Below are 16535 nucleotides of genomic sequence, written 5' to 3'. Positions count from 1 at the left end.
TCAGGGTACATACATGCCCTTGCATAAGGAAACATGTCTAGTAAGATGTTGCTACAGCTGAGATCAAAGAGATTGCTGCCTGTTTCTCCTCTAGGATTTTGATTGTTTCCTGTCTCACATTTAGGTCTTTAATCCATTTTGAATTTATTTTTGTGTATGGTAAAGAAAGTGATCCAGTTTCATTCTTTTGCATTTTGCTGTCCAGTTTTCCTAACACCATTTGTTGAAGAGACTGTCTTTTTTCCATTGGATACTCTTTCCTGCCATGTTGAAAATTTGTTGGCCATAGAGTTGTAGGTCCATTTCTGGGTTTTCTATTCTGTTCTATTGATCTATGGGTTTTTATTCTAGTCTTGATGACTGTAGCTTTGTAATATAGCTTGAAATCCAAAATGTGGTGCCTCCAGCTTTGCTTTTCTTTTTCAAGATTGCTTTGGCTATTTGGGGTCTTTTGCAGTTCCATACAAATTTTAGGATTGTTTGTTCTATCTCTGTGAAAAATGCTGTTGGCGTTTTTTTTTTTTTAATCAGGATTGCACTAAATATGTAGGTTGCTTTGGGTAGCACAGACATTTTACAATATGTTTTCTTCCATCCCGCACGCACGGAGTATTTTTCTATATATTTGTGTCCTGTTCAATTTGTTTTATGAGTTTTCTATAGTTTTCAGAGTACAAATCTTTAACCTCTTTGGTTAGGTTTGTTCTTGGGTATCTCACGGTGTTGGGTGCAATTATAAATGGGATCAATTCCTTGATTTCTCTTTTTGCTGCTTTATTATTAGTATATAGAAATACAACAGATTTCTGTACATTGATTTTGTATCCTGCAATTTCACTGAATTCATGTATCAGTTCTAGCAATTGTTTGGTGAGGTCTTTTGAGTTTTTTATGAAGAGTTTCATGTCATCTGCAGGTTGTGAAAGTTTGATTTTTTGCTTGCCAATTTGGATGCCATTTATTTTAATTTATTATTTCATTTCATTATTTCATTTCATTTCAATTATTTTTGTTCTGATTGCTCTGGCTAGGACTTCCAGTACTCTGTTTTAACAGCTTTTCTGAGGCATAATTTGTTTATAATAACTGTATAATTTGATGAACTTTGACATATATATGTGTGTATTTGTGACCACAATACAAATATTTTCTTATGCTGCTTTGTTATCCTTCCCTCTCACCCCTGGCCAAAATTCCAATAATCTGCAAATTCTGTTATTTCTGGATCACCTTCAAATGATTTTTTTTTTTACTCATTATGGATTGCACTTTACTTTCTCTTTACATGCCTTAGAGGTTTTTTTATTGTGATATTATGATATCAGACGAATTTTACCGTGCCACATGCTTGGTATTTTTTTGAATTCCAAAAAGCATTACTGAGCTTCATTCTGGGAACAGTTAGGTTACTTTCAGCTCTTGTTAGATAAAACCAAAATGGTATTTAATCAAGTATTTTGTTGTTGTTTAATCAAGTTTTAATTTTTCTTACCATTGAGACAGTACCCTACTGAGTACTCTTAACTGATTGGGGAAGAAATCACAAAGGACCAGTGAAGGCAATTGCCAGATAGATAAGTGCATAGAGGAGTAGAGAAGGGAAGGGGGGGTACAAAACAAACTAATAAAACCCAAACTGAAATCAGTCTGTGACAGAAATCTGTTGCATCTCTATACATTAATAATGAAGCAAGCAGAAAGAGAAATTAAGAAAACAATCCCATTTGCACTTGTACCAAAATTAATAGAATACCTAGGAATAAACTTAATCAAAGTTCTGTACTCTGAAAACTATAAAACACTGATGAAACAAACTGAAGGTGACACAAAGAAATGGAAAGGCATTCCATGCTCAGGGGTTGGAAGAATGATATTGTTAAAATGTTTGTACTACCAGAAACCATCTACAGATTTAAAGCAATATCTACCAAGATACCAAAAGAATTTTTCACAGAACTAGAAAAAACAATCCTAAAATTTGTATGAAACCACAAAAGACTCTGAATTGCCAAAGCAACCTTGAGAAAGAAAAGCAAAACTGGAGGTATCACAATTCAGACTTCAAGTTAGATTACAAAGCTATAGTAATCAAACCAGTATGGTACTGGCACAAAAGGAGGCACACAGATCAATGGAACAGAATAGAAAATCTGGACATAAACCCACAATTATATGGTCAATTAATCTTTCACAAAGGAGGAAATAATGAGCAATGGGAAAAAGTCTCTTCAAAAAATGGTGTTGGAAAAATTGGACAGCTACATACAAAAGAAAGAAACTGGACAATTTCTTGTGCCATACACAAAAATAAATTCAAAATGGATTAAAGACCTACATGTGAGACCTGAAACCGTAAATATTCTTGAAGAGAGCACAGGCATCAATTACTTTTACATTGGCTGTAGCAACATCTTTGTAAATTTGTCTCCTGAAATAAGGCAAGTAAAAGTGAGAATAAACTATTGGGACTACATCAAAATAAAAAGGTTTTGCACAGCAAAGGATACAATCAACACAACTCAAGGACAAGCTATTGAATAGGAGAAGATGTTTGCAAATGACATATCAGATAAGGAGCTAGTATTCAAAATACATAAAGAATTTATTAAATTCAACACCCCAAATCCAATAATCCAATTGAAAATGGGCATAAACAGCCATTTCTCCAAGGAAGACATACAAATGGTCAGCAGACACATGAAAAAAAGCTCCACATCACTTGACATCAGAGAAATACAAATCAAAATCACAGTAAGATAACACCTCACACCCATCAGAATGGCTAAAATTAACAAGTCAGGAAATAACAAATATTGGCAAGGATGGGCAGAAAGGGGAACCATCTTGCACTGTTGGTGGGAATGGAAGCTGGTACAGCCACTCTGGAAAGCAGTATGGAGGTTCCTCAAGAAGTTAAAAATAGAGCTATCCTACAACTCAGCAATTGCACTACTAGGTATTTACCCCAAATATACAAATATGATGATCTGATACACACATGCACAATGGAATATTAGTCATCAGAAAGGATGAATATTCACCATTTACATCCACATGGATACAATGGGAGGGTATTATGCTAAGCGTAATAAATCAATCAGAGAAAGACAATTAGTATATGGTTTCATTCTTATGTGGAATATAAGAAACAGTGCAGAGTATCATAGGGGAAGGGAGGGAAAACTGAGTGGGAAGTAATCAGAGAGGGAGAAAAACTCTTAACTATAGGAAATGAACTGAGGGTTTATGGAGGGGAGGTGAGTACATGGATGGGGTAATTGAGTGATAGGAATTAAGGAAGACATGTAATGTGATGAGCACTGAGTGTTACATGCAACTGATGGATTATTGAACTCTACATCTGAAACTAATGATGTACTATATGATGGCTAATTGAATTTAAACTTAAAAAACAATAGAGTGAAGTGGTGGGTGACTGGTGAAGAGAGAAATTCCCATTACAGGCCAGAGATGGAGAGCTGGAAAGTGCACCACTCCTATCCACCCAACAAGAAAATAGCTAGACACACTGTAATAGATTAACAACTGCAACTCCTGAAACCATAAGCAGGTTATAGGGCAAACAGCTAATCTGAAATCTGGAGAGAGACAAATACCTGCATGGGTAACAAGGTTTAACTAGGATAGATACTAAGAAAAGCCATCTAAATTGGTATGAAGAATAAACACAATATTTTTTTTAAATTATTATTTATTTATTTATTTTCAGAAAAACAGTATTCATTATTTTTTCACCACACCCAGTGCTCCATGCAATCCGTGCCCTCTATAATACCCACCACCTGGTACCCCAACCTCCCACCCCCCCGCCACTTCAAACCCCTCAGATTGTTTTTCAGAGTCCATAGTCTCTCATGGTTCACAATATTTTTAATGAATTCCTAAAGGCTGAGTGTGGGCTAGTGTGAGAATAAATACAAAACCTCTGTAGGCTGCAGAGAGGTTCACACTCTCCTAGACTTTTCCTGTGAGAAATGTAAATAAACAAAGAGTACTCTAAAAAAGCCTCCCTGTGGTAGGGGTAGGGGAACAGCAGTTGATGAAAAACTCTGCCTAGACCCTTCTTCTCTATTTCCATTATGGAACAAAAACCTTAACCTTAATCTGCACAGAGTATATCATCAAAACCTTTGCAGGTAAAATTTCTTTGTACCTTGGGGAATGGAAAAGAGTGAGAAATGTGGAGTACTACCCATGAGAAAAGAAAAGGATTTTGTGCTAGACAGAGAAAATACATACATTACCTAGAGAGGTACAAATTAAAAATTACAGCAGCCTCTTGTGGTTGCCAAAGATGGGAGATTGGGAGGTGGGAGAAATGGGTGTGGGCATCAAAAGATAAAAAGGAAAAAAAAAAGAAGGTAATCTGGGTGGCTCAGGCAGTTAAGTGTCTGACTCTTGACTTCAGCTCAGATCTTGATCTTAGGGTTGTTAGTCCAAGCCCCACAGTCAGGCCCAGCATGGAACCTACTTAAAAAAAAAAAAGAAAGAAAGAAAGAAAAGAAAAAGAAACAAGAAAGAAATTCAATACTAACATCCTTTTTTTTTTTTAAATTTCTTTTCAGCGTAACAGTATTCATTGTTTTGCACCACACCCAGTGCTCCATGCAATACGTGTCCTCCCTAACACCCACCACCTGGTTCCCCCAACCTCCCACCCCCACCCCTTCAAAACCCTCAGGTTGTTCTTCAGAGTCCATAGTCTCTCATGGTTCACCTCCCCTTCCAATTTCCCTCAATTCCCTTCTCCTCTCCATCTCCCCTTGTCCTCCATGCTATTTGTTATGCTCCACTAACATCCTTTTTAAAAAGGAAAAAGAAAAGAATTACAGCAGAATTCCCATTAAAACCACATAACCAATGAAGGATAAAAAAAAAAAAAAACAAAACCAAAACAAAACAAAACAAAAAAACCCACGTAACCTAGAAGACAGTAGAGTGAAATCTTTAAAGTGCTGCAAGAAAGAAATCGTCAACAAATAACTGTCTACCCAAAAAAGATAACCTTCAAAATTAAAGAATAAAACAAAGATTTTCTAGGCAAACACAACATTGAGAGACTACATTGCCAATATATATATTGAAAGTATGACCTACTTTATAAAAAGTTAAATGAGGTTTCTCAGGAACATGGAATATTATATAAGCTAAGACTTTGGACTAGTATAAAAAATGAAGGGAAGTCAAAGTTTTGTACTATAAAAGTTTTGGACTACAACAAAGAAACAGAAAAAACTGCTGAGCTAAAAAATTGGGGATGGCCACATAGAAAAGCATTGGAAACATTTTACCTGTGTCACCCTATCCCCAAAGCAGCTCAGTTTCAGGAGGGATCTCCTCAGAGGAATTTCATCCCATGGGGAAAAGGAGAACAGGAGGATGCCAGCAAGCCTCCCTGCTGTGGATGTTTGCAGTCTTTGCTACTGAAGATTCCCACAGTACAGGGCTTATCCTAGCTGATGGAGCTGCAGGAAGTCCCCAGCACTGCATCTTCTCCCTGGGTCTAGAGATGTTGCTGTGGTGAGACCTGCCATCAGGGACCCCAATCACTGCTGTGCTCCACTTTCTGGGATCAGGATGCTATAGTACCTTGCCATATATGGGACCAGAGGTGCTGATTCTCTGTGCCCTGCTTCTAGTCCCAGGTCATAGCTTTGTCCTGCCATTACAAAGGCAGCCACTACTTCTCTGAGCTCTACCCCTTGGCTCCCAAATCACTCTTTGACCACCATTACTTGGGCTATGTTGCTGCTGCTCTGAGCTCTGCCCCCAGATCACAGGTTATGGGTTTGACTTTGTCACTACAGGGACCCAGCCACCACGCTCTGCAATCTACCCTCCTGGGTCCTGACATGCAGCTTTAATGGACTACCACTGGAAACATGCTCCTGTTGTTCTGCAGTTGCCTCCTGGGGCCCAAGTTGAGAATTTTACCCCATCATCCATAGGCTGTGCTGCTACTACACCCTGCTGCCTTGGTCCAAGCCACTGCTAATTCTCAGTCTGATGCTACTACTGCATTTCTTCTTCCTTCCTGATCAATTATGACCAGCTGTAGAGACCCAGACCCTTGTTCCATGGAAGGTTTGCACATTCTCACACCTTAGGGACCAGTACCAGTGCAACAGCAGGTACATTTGTGCCAGGACACTGTGACATGTGTTACATGCACCTGATCCTAGCACCCCAAATCTGCTATCACTTTGAGTGCCAGCATGCCAGATCAAGCACCAAGAGTGATCCCTTTGATTAGAACTTCTTCCCATGGGCAAAAGAGGGCAACAAGAAGATCCCAGAAGGTTTCCTCTGAGAATAGTAATAGCCATAGCCACCCCTGCCATCCACAGGAACTCTGCAGTCTTGGCCACAGAAGACTTCCACAGTCTGTGCCAGTGTTGACCTCAGATGATGGAGCTGCACAGAGACTATGCTTCCCTGCCCTCCCAGGAACCAAAGACATTGTATACCACCCAACCAGTGCCATTGCAGTGATCTTCAGATGAAGATATTCCCAGCGAAGCCAGTCCAAAATGGATGGAAGAGGTGACTACATCCTCAAATATGCAGACATCAATGCAAAGCCATCAGAAACATGAAAAAGCAAGGAAAGGTGACACCACTAAAGGAACACAATCGTTTTCTAGTAACTGATCCTTCAAAAAATGGAAATCTGTAAATTATCAGAAAAAGAATTCAAAATAATCATTTTAAGGAAATTAGTTGAGATTCAAGAGAACACGAATAGAAAATTCAATGACCTCCTGAAAACAATACATAAAAGGTCGCTCTCGCCAGCAAGAACGACCAGGAGACCTCAGCGAAGCAAGCTTTATTTCTGCGTAGCTGTTGGGATATCTCCACCCCCCCACCCCCCCGCCCGTGCATGTCTATATATACCAAGGTTGCACAACCAATCACTTGCAGCCACATAGATACAAAATCCTAAGTTCCGCCTACTGGCTCACATCCAGCCGCCATCTTAACGGCATGTTTACTTTCGGGCACCGAAACAGTCGTGCGGCGCCTGCCCCCCCACTCCCCGGGGGCCCAGCCGGAGCAGCTCCGCACAGTCGCCACCCGGCGGCGGCGACAACGGCTTGAGGCAGCTGCGGCTGAGGCAACGAGCGGGCACAGTGGAGCCCAGAAGCATCACCGCGCATGCGCTACAAGCCACTCGGGCACCGACAATGAAAAAAAATGGTAAGTTAATAAAGAGGTAGAATCATAGAAAAGAACCAAACAGCAATTCTGGAGCTGAAGAATGCAATGAATGACATGAAAAATGCAATAGAGAGCTTTAACATCAGGCTCAGGCAGAAGAAAGAATCTGTAATCTGAAAGATAGAGCTCTTGATATCCAGTAAGAGGAAAAAAGAAATTACAGTGAAGTAAGTCAAGCAGAGAGAGTCAATTATAATATGGTTTCACTTATTTGTGGAGCATAACAAATAACATGGAGGACATGGGGAGATGAGAGGAGAAGGGAGTTGAGGGAAATTGGAAGGGGAGGTGAACCATGAGAGACTATGGACTCTGAAAAACAACCTGAGGGTTTTGAAGGGGTGGGGGGTGGGAGGTTGGGGGAGCCAGGTGGTGGGTAATAAGGAGGGCACGTATTGCGTGGAGCACTGGGTGTGGTGCAAAAACAACGAATACTGTTACACTGAAAAGAAATAATTAAAAAAAAAAGAGTGAAGAAGCCTATGTGAATTATGGGCAACTATCACAAAGGAAAATATTTGCATTACGGGAGTCCTAGAGGAAAAAAGGGAACAAAATCTTATCTGAAGAAATAATGGCTGAAAACTCCAAATCTGGGGAAAAGTATGATCAACCAGGTACATAAAGCTCAAAGATCCTCCAAAGAATTGAACCCAAGGAGATCTTGGGTGAGATACATTATGATCAAGTTCTCTAAAATCAAAGACAAAAAGGAAATTTTAAAGGCAGCAATAGAAAAAACACTCAACACATTCAAGGCAATCCCAATAAGACCAAGATTTCTCTGCTGTAACCTTCTACCCAGGAGAGAGTGGAATTATATATTCAAAATATTCAAAGAAAAAAACTCTCAACAGGAAACTCTTTATCCAGCAAAGTAAGTTGTTCTTCAGAAATGAAAGAGGGATAAAGACTTTCCTACAGAAAAAAAAAAGCTGAGGGAATTTTGTTACTCCTAGACATGCCTTACAAAAGAATGCTAAAGGGAAATAAAAATTCTGAGACAAACGAAAATGGAAACACAGAATGCCACACCTTATGAAGTGCAGCAAAAGCAGCTCTGTGAGGGAAATTTTTAAAGCACCTATATTGAGAAAAAAAGAAAGATCTCAAACAACTTAAACTTACCTGTCAAGGAAATAGAAAAGAAAGGACAAAATAAGATCAGAAACAAATGAAATGAAGACTAGGAAGACAATAGAGACAATAAACCAAACTGAGTGTTGGTTTTTTGAAAAGACAAAATTGGCAAAATTTTGATAACCTTAAAAGAAAGAACTGGTTCATAAATGAAAAAGGAGACATTACAACTGATATCACAGAATATAAGAATCATGACAGACTATGTGAATAATTATATGCTAACATATTAGATAATTTAGAAAAAATAGATAAATTCCTAGAAACATATAAGTTACCAGACTGAATTGTGAAGTAATAGAAAATCTGAAAAAGCAATAATGAGAAAAGATTGAATCAGTAATCAAAAATCTACCAATAAATAAAATTCTGATACCAGATAGCTTTACAGGTGAATTCTGCAAAAGATTTAAAGAATTAATACAGTTCTTCTCAAACTCTACCAAGAAACTGAAGAGGAAGGAACACTTCCAAATGCATTTTATGAGGACAGCATTACCTTGATACCAAAGCTAGACAAGGACACTTCATGAAAGAACATTATAGGTCCATATCCCTGATAAACATAGATGTAAAAATCCTCAAAAAACACTAGCAAACTGAATTAAGAGAACACTAAGAAGATCATATATCATCAAGTGGGATTCACACCGGTATAAAAAAATGGTTGAACATCTGCAAATCAATCAGTGTGATACACCATAACAACACAATGAAGAATAAAAATCTTCACAATCACTTCAGTAGATGTAGAAAAAGAGTTTGACAAAATACAACATTCTTTCATTATATACTAAAAAAACTCTCAGTGAATTTGGTATTGAAAGAATGTTTCCCAACATAACAGTGTCCATTTAACCAAGGAGGTGAAAAGCCTGAAAGTTGAAAACTGTAAGACTTTGATGAATAAATTAAAGAAGACATAAATAAATGGAAAGATATTCTGTGTTGTGTTCTTGGATCAGAAGAATTAATAATGTTAAAACGTCCAAACTATGCAAAGCAATCAGATGCAACGCAATCCATGAAACAAGATGGGATAGGGAGGGAGACAAACCATAAGTGACTCTTAATCTCACGAAACAAACTGTGGGTTGCTGGGGGGAGGGGGGTTGGGAGAAGGGGTGTAGGCTTATGGACATTGGAGAGGGTATGTGCTTTTGGGTAAATTGGAAGGGGAGATGAACCATGAGAGACTATGGACTCTGAAAAACAATCTGAGGGGTTTGAAGTGGCGGGGGGGTGGGAGGTTGGGGTACCAGGTGGTGGGTATTATAGAGGGCACATCTTGCATGGAGCACTGGGTGTGGTGAAAAAATAATGAATACTGTTTTTCTGAAAATAAATAAATTGGAAAAAGAAAAAAAAAATTCCAATGGCATTTTTCAAAGAAAGAGAAAGAACTAAGAACTATCCTAAAATGTCTGTGGAACCACAAAGGGCCCCAAATAGCCAAAGCAATCTTTTTTATTTTACTTTTTTTTCAGTGTTCCAAGGTTCATTGTTTATGCACCACACACAGTGCCCCATGTGATACATGCCCTCCTTAATACCCACCATCAGGCTTACCTATCCCCCTTTCCCCTCCAAAACCTTCTGTTTGTTTTTCAGAGTCCATAGTCTCTTATGCTTCATCTCTCCCTCCGATTTCCCCCAATTCACTTTTCCTTTATTCTCATAATGTCTTCCATGTTATCCCTTAAGCTCCACAAGTAAGTGAAACCATATGATAATTGACTTTCTCTGCTTGACTTATTTCACTCAGCATACTCTCCTCTAGTCCTGTCCTTGTTGATACAAAAGTGGGTATTCATCCTTTCTGATGGAGGCATGATATTCCATTGTATATATGGACCATAACTTCTTAATCCATTTGTCTGTTGAAGGGCATCTTGGCTCTTTCCACAGTTAGCCAAAGCAATCTTGAGAAAGAAGAACAAAACTGGAGGCTTCACACTTTCTGATTCCAAACTGTACTACAAAGCTATAGTAATCAAAGCAGTATGGTACTGGCATTGAAACAGGGACAAAAATCAGGGGAACAGAGTGGAAAGCCCAGAATAATTACACATGTGAATGGTGAACTAATATTTGACAAAGGTAACAAGAATACACAACAGCATCTTGAAAGAAGTTGCTGTGGCTGATATCAAAGAGATTACTGCCTATGTTCTCCTCTAGGATTCTGATAGATTCCTGTCTCACGTTGAGGTCTTTTATCCATTTTGAGTTGATCTTTGTGTACGGTGTAAGAGAATGGTCGAGTTTCATTCTTCTACATATAGCTGTCCGGTTTTCCCAGCACCATTTATTGAAGAAACTGTCTTTTTTCCACTGTATATTTTTTCCTGTTTGGTCGAAGATTATTTGACCATAGAGTTGAGGGTCCATATCTGGGCTCTCTACTCTGTTCCATTGGTCTGTGTGTCTGTTTTTATGTCAGTACCATGCTGTCTTGGTGATCACAGCTTTGTAGTAAAGCTTGAAATCAGGTAAGGTGATGCCACCCATTTTATTTTTGTTTTTCAACATTTCCTTAGCGATTTGGGGTCTCTTCTGATTCCATACAAATTTTAGGATTATTTGCTCCAGCTCTTTGAAGAATGCCCGTGGAATTTTGATCGGAATGGCATTAAAAGTATAGATTGCTCTAGGCAGTATAGACATTTTAACAATGTTTATTGTTCCGATCCAAGAGCATGGAATGGTCTTCCATCTATTTGTGTCTTCTTCAATTTCTTTCATGAGTGTTCTGTAGTTCCTCAAGTATAGATCCTTTACCTCTTTGGTTAGGTTTATTCCCAGGTATCTTATGGTTCTTGGTGCTATAGTAAATGGAATCGATTCTCTAATTTCCCTTTCTGTATTTTCATTGTTAGTGTATAAGAAAGCCACTGATTTCTGCACATTGACTTTGTATCCTGCCATGTTGCTGAATTGCTGTATGAGTTCTAGTAGTTTGGGGGTGGAGTCTTTTGGGTTTTCCATATAAAGAATCATGTCATCTGCGAAGAGAGAGAGTTTGACTTCTTCATTACCAATTTGGATAACTTTTATTTCTCTCTGTTGTCTGATTGCTGTTGCTAGGACTTCTACTACTATGTTGAACAATAGTGGTGAAAGTGGGCATCCTTGTCTTGTTCCTGATCTCAATGGGAAGGCTGCAAGCTTTTTCCCATTGAGGATGATATTTGCTGTGGGTCTTTCATAGATAGATTTGATGAGGTTCAGGAATGCTCCGTCTATCCCTAGCAACTTCTTTCAAGATATGTCTCCAAAGGCAAAGGAAACAAAAGCGAAAATAAACTTCTGGGACTTCATCAAAATCAAAAGCTTCTCCACAGCAAAGGAAACAGTCAAAAAAACAAAGAGGCAACCCACAGAATGGGAGAAGATATTTGCAAATGACAGTACAGACAAAAGGTTGATATCCAGGATCTATAATGAACTCCTCAAACTCAACACACACGAAACAGGCAAACACATCAAAAAATGGGCAGAAGATATGAACAGACACTTCTCCAATCAAGACATACAAATGGCTATCAGACACATGAAAAAATGCTCATCATCATTAGCCCTCAGGGAGATTCAAATTAAAACCACATTGAGATATCACCTTACACCAGTTAGAATGGCCAAAATTAACAAAACAGGAAACAACATGTGTTGGAGAGGATGTGGAGAAAGGGGAACCCTCTTCCACTGTTGGTGGGAATGCAAGTTGGTGCAGCCTCTTTGGAGAACAGTGTGGAGATTCCTCAAGAAATTAAAAATAGAGCTTCCCTATGACCCTGCAATTGCACTCCTGGGTATTTACCCCAAAGACACAGATGTCGTGAAAAGAAGGGCCATCTGTACCCCAATGTTTATAGCAGCAATGGCCACAGTCGCCAAACTATGGAAAGAACCAAGATGCCCTTCAACGGACGAATGGATAAGGAAGATGTGGTCCATATACACTATGGAGTATTATGCCTCCATCAGAAAGGATGAATACCCAACTTCCGTAGCAACATGGATGGGACTGGAAGAGATTATGCTGAGTGAAATAAGTCAAGCAGAGAGAGTCAATTATCATATGGTTTCACTTATTTGTGGAGCATAACCAATAGCATGGAGGACAAGGGGCGTTAGAGAGGAGTAGGGAATTTGGGTAAATTGGAAGGGGAGGTGAACCATGAGAGACTATGGACTCTGAAAAACAATCTGAGGGGTTTGAAGTTGGGGGGGTGGGAGGTTGGGGTACCAGGTGGTGGGTATTATAGAGGGCACGTCTTGCATGGAGCACTGGGTGTGGTGAAAAAATAATGAATAATGTTTTTCTGAAAATAAATTAATTGGAAAAAAAAAGAATACACAACAGCAGAAAGGATTATTTCTTCAATAGTTGGTGCTGGGAAATTTAGGTATCTACATGCAAAAGAATGAAACTGGACGCCTCTCTTATACCACTAACAAAAATTAATTTGAAATGGATCGAAGACGTAAATGTAAGACATGAAACCATAAAACTCACTGAAGAAAATGTAGGGTAAAAGATCCTTGATATTGGTATTGAAAATGAACGTTCTTAAAAAAATTATTTAAATTTCAGTTAGCTAATATACAGTGTAATACTAGTTTCAGGTGTACACTTTATTGATTCAGCACTTATATAGAACACGTGATGCTCATAACAAGTGCACTTCTGAATCACCATCACCTATTTAACCCATCCGCCCACACACCTCCCCTCTGGTAACTATCAGTTTTTTCTCTATAGTTAAGAGTCTGTTCCTTAGTTTGCCTCTCTCTTTTTCTCTCTCTTTTTGCCCTATGCTCCTTTTTCTTACCTCTTAAATTCCCCATATGAGTGAAATTATGTAATATTTGTCTTTGACTTACTTCACTTAGCATAATACTCTACCTCCTTCCACATCATTGCAAATGTCAAGATTTCATTATTTTTAAAGGCTGAGTAATATTCCATTATATATAGATTTATTTATTAATATAATTAATATAATATACTATAATACACACACACACCACCTCTTTCTTATCCATTCATTGGTCAGTGGACACTTGGGCCATTTCCATAGTTTGGCTATTATAGATAATACTGTTATAAACAACAGGACATATATGTCCCTTTAGTATTTTTGTATCCTTTGGGTAAATATCCAATAGCACAATTGCTGAATCATATGGTAGTTCTATTTTTCATTTTTTGAGGAACCTCCATACTATTTTCCAGAGTGGTTTCACCAGTTCACATTCCCACCACCATTGTAAGAGGGTTCCCTTTACTCCAAATCCTGGCCAAAACCTGTTGTTTCTAGTGCTGTTGATTTTAGCCATTCTGACAAGTGTGAGGTGATGTCTCATTGTAGTTTCAATTTGTATTTCCCTGATGGAGAAAAAAAAAAGAAAATGAATTCTTAAATAAGACATCAAAACCACAGGCAGCGAAAGCTAAAATATTTATACAAGTGGGATTATACCAGACTAAAGATATTCTGCATCACAAAAGAAACAATGTATAAAATGAAAAGGCAAATAAAGAATGGGAAAAATATTTTCAAATCACGTATTTGTAAAGGGGTTACTATCCAAAATATATAAGGAACTCATACAACTCTATGGCAAAAAAGGAAATAATCCAATTAAAAATGGGCTTAAAATATAGTCCTTTAGTTTTTGTCTTAGAAACTCTTTATCTCTCCTTCTATTCTGAATGAAGGTCTTGCTGAATAAAGTACTCTTGGTTGCATATTTTTCCCATTTAGCACCTTAACTATATCATGCCAGTCCTTTCTGGCATGCCAGGTCTCTGTAGCCAGGACTGCTGCTAGCTTTATGTGTGTACCCTTGTAAATTACCTCTTGTTCTGAACTGCTTTCAGAATTTTCTCTTTATCTTTGTAACTTGCAAAAGTTTCACTATAATACGTCAATGTGTTGACCTACTTTTGTTGATTTTTTTTCCAATTTATTTATTTTCAGAAAAACAGTATTCGTTATTTTTTCACCACACCCAGTGCTCCATACTTTTGTTGATTTTAAGGGGAATTTTTTGTGCCTCTGGACTAGAAACCTGTTTACTTCCCCAGATTGGGAAGTTCTCAGCTATATTTTGTTCAAATAAACCTTCTGCTCCTTGTTCCCACTCTTCTTCTGGGCCCCTGGTTATCTGGATACTATTTCACTTTATGGAATTGCTGAGTTCCCTAAGTCTACATTCATGATCTAATAGTTTTCTTTCACTCTTTCTTTCAGCTTCCTACTTTTCCATATTATCTTCTATATCACTGATTCACTCTTATCATTCAATCATCCTCATTTTTGTGACCTCCATTTGGACTGTACCTCAGTACCAGCATGTTTAATTATAGCCTGACTAGATTTTAGTCTTTATCTCTACTGCAAGGCTTATGTAATGTCTTCTATGTTTTTTTCAAGATTTTAAGCCAAAGACTGTAATAAAAGATGAAGAAGGACACTATACCACAATAAAGAGGTCTATCCAAAAAGAAGATCTAACAATTGTAAATATTTATGCCTCTAATTTGGGAACAGTCAAATATATAAATCATAATAACAAACTTAAAGACTCATTAAGAATACAATAATAGTAGGGGATTTTAACACTCCACTTACAGCAATAGACAGATCATCTAAGCAGAAGGTCAACAAGGAAACAAGGGCTTTTAATGACGCACTGGACCAGATGAACTTTACAGACATATTGAGAGCATTTCATCCTAAAGCAGCCGAATACCCATTATTTTCAAGTGCACATGAAACATTCTCCAGAATAGATCACATACTGTGTCACAAATCAGGCCTCAACTAGTGCAAAAAGATTGAGATCAAATCATGTATATTTTCAAACTACAGTACTATGAAACTTGAAGACAACCACAATAAAAAGTTTGGAAAGAACTCAAATACATGGAGGCTAAAGAACATCCTACTAAAGAATGACTGGGTCAACCAGGAAATTAAGGAAAAATTTTTAAAAAACACATGGAAACAAATGAAAATTGAAACATGACTGTTCAAAACCTTTGGGATGCAACAAAGGCAGTCTTAAAAGGGGAGTTTATAGCAATACAGGTCTTCCCCAAGAATGAAGAAAAGTTTCAAAAACACAAGGTAACCTTACAACTAACGGAGGTGAAAAAAGAACAGCAAATAAAGTATAAATACAGTCAGAGAAGGGAAATGATAAAGATTAGAGCAAAAAGCAATAAATAATATAGGGGTTCCTGGGTGGCTCAGTCATTAAGCGTCTGCCTTTGGCTCAAGTCATGATCCCAGGGTCCTGAGATTGAGCCCTGCATTGGGCTCCCTGCTTGGCAGGAAGCCTGCTTCTTCCTCTCCCACTCCTCCTTCTTGTGTTCTTTCTCTCGCTGCCTCTCTCTCTCTGTCAAATAAATAAATAAATAAATAAGAAAATAATGATATAGAAATTTTTAAAAAGACAATAGAGCAGATCAGTGAAACTAGGAGCTTGTTCTTTGAAAGAATTAACAAGATTGATAAACCACTAGCCAGACCTATCAAAAAGAAAAGAGAAAGGACCCAAATAAATAAAATCATGAATAAAAGAGGAGGGTTCCATCTCCTACACTGTTGGTGGGAATGCACGCTGGTGCAACCACTCTGGAAAACAGCATGGAGATTTCTCAAAATGTTGGAAATAGAACTACCCTATGACCCAGCCATTGCATTACTGGGTATTTACCCTAAAGATACAAACATAGTGATCCGAAGCGGCACGTGCACCCGAATGTTTATAGCAGCAATGTCTACAATAGCCAAACTCTGGAAAGAACCTAGATGTCCCTCAACAGATGAATGGATAAAGAAGATGTGGTATATATACACAATGGAATACTATGCAGCCATCAAAAGAAATGAAATCATGCCATTTGCGACAACATGGATTGAACTAGTGGGTATCATGCTTAGTGAAATAAGTCAATTGGAGAAAGACAACTATCATATGATCTCCCTGATAAGAGGAAGTGGAGATGCAACATGGGGGGTTAAGGGGGTAGGATAAGAATACATGAAATAACTATGGAGTATTATGCCTCCATCAGAAAGGATGAATACCCAACTTTTGTAGCAACATGGACGGGACTGGAAGAGATTATGCTGAGT

This window comes from Neovison vison, chromosome 12, assembly GCF_020171115.1.
Source record: "Neovison vison isolate M4711 chromosome 12, ASM_NN_V1, whole genome shotgun sequence".
In the NCBI taxonomy this organism is placed as follows: domain Eukaryota; kingdom Metazoa; phylum Chordata; class Mammalia; order Carnivora; family Mustelidae; genus Neogale; species Neogale vison.
This window is presented reverse-complemented; position numbering follows the sequence as displayed.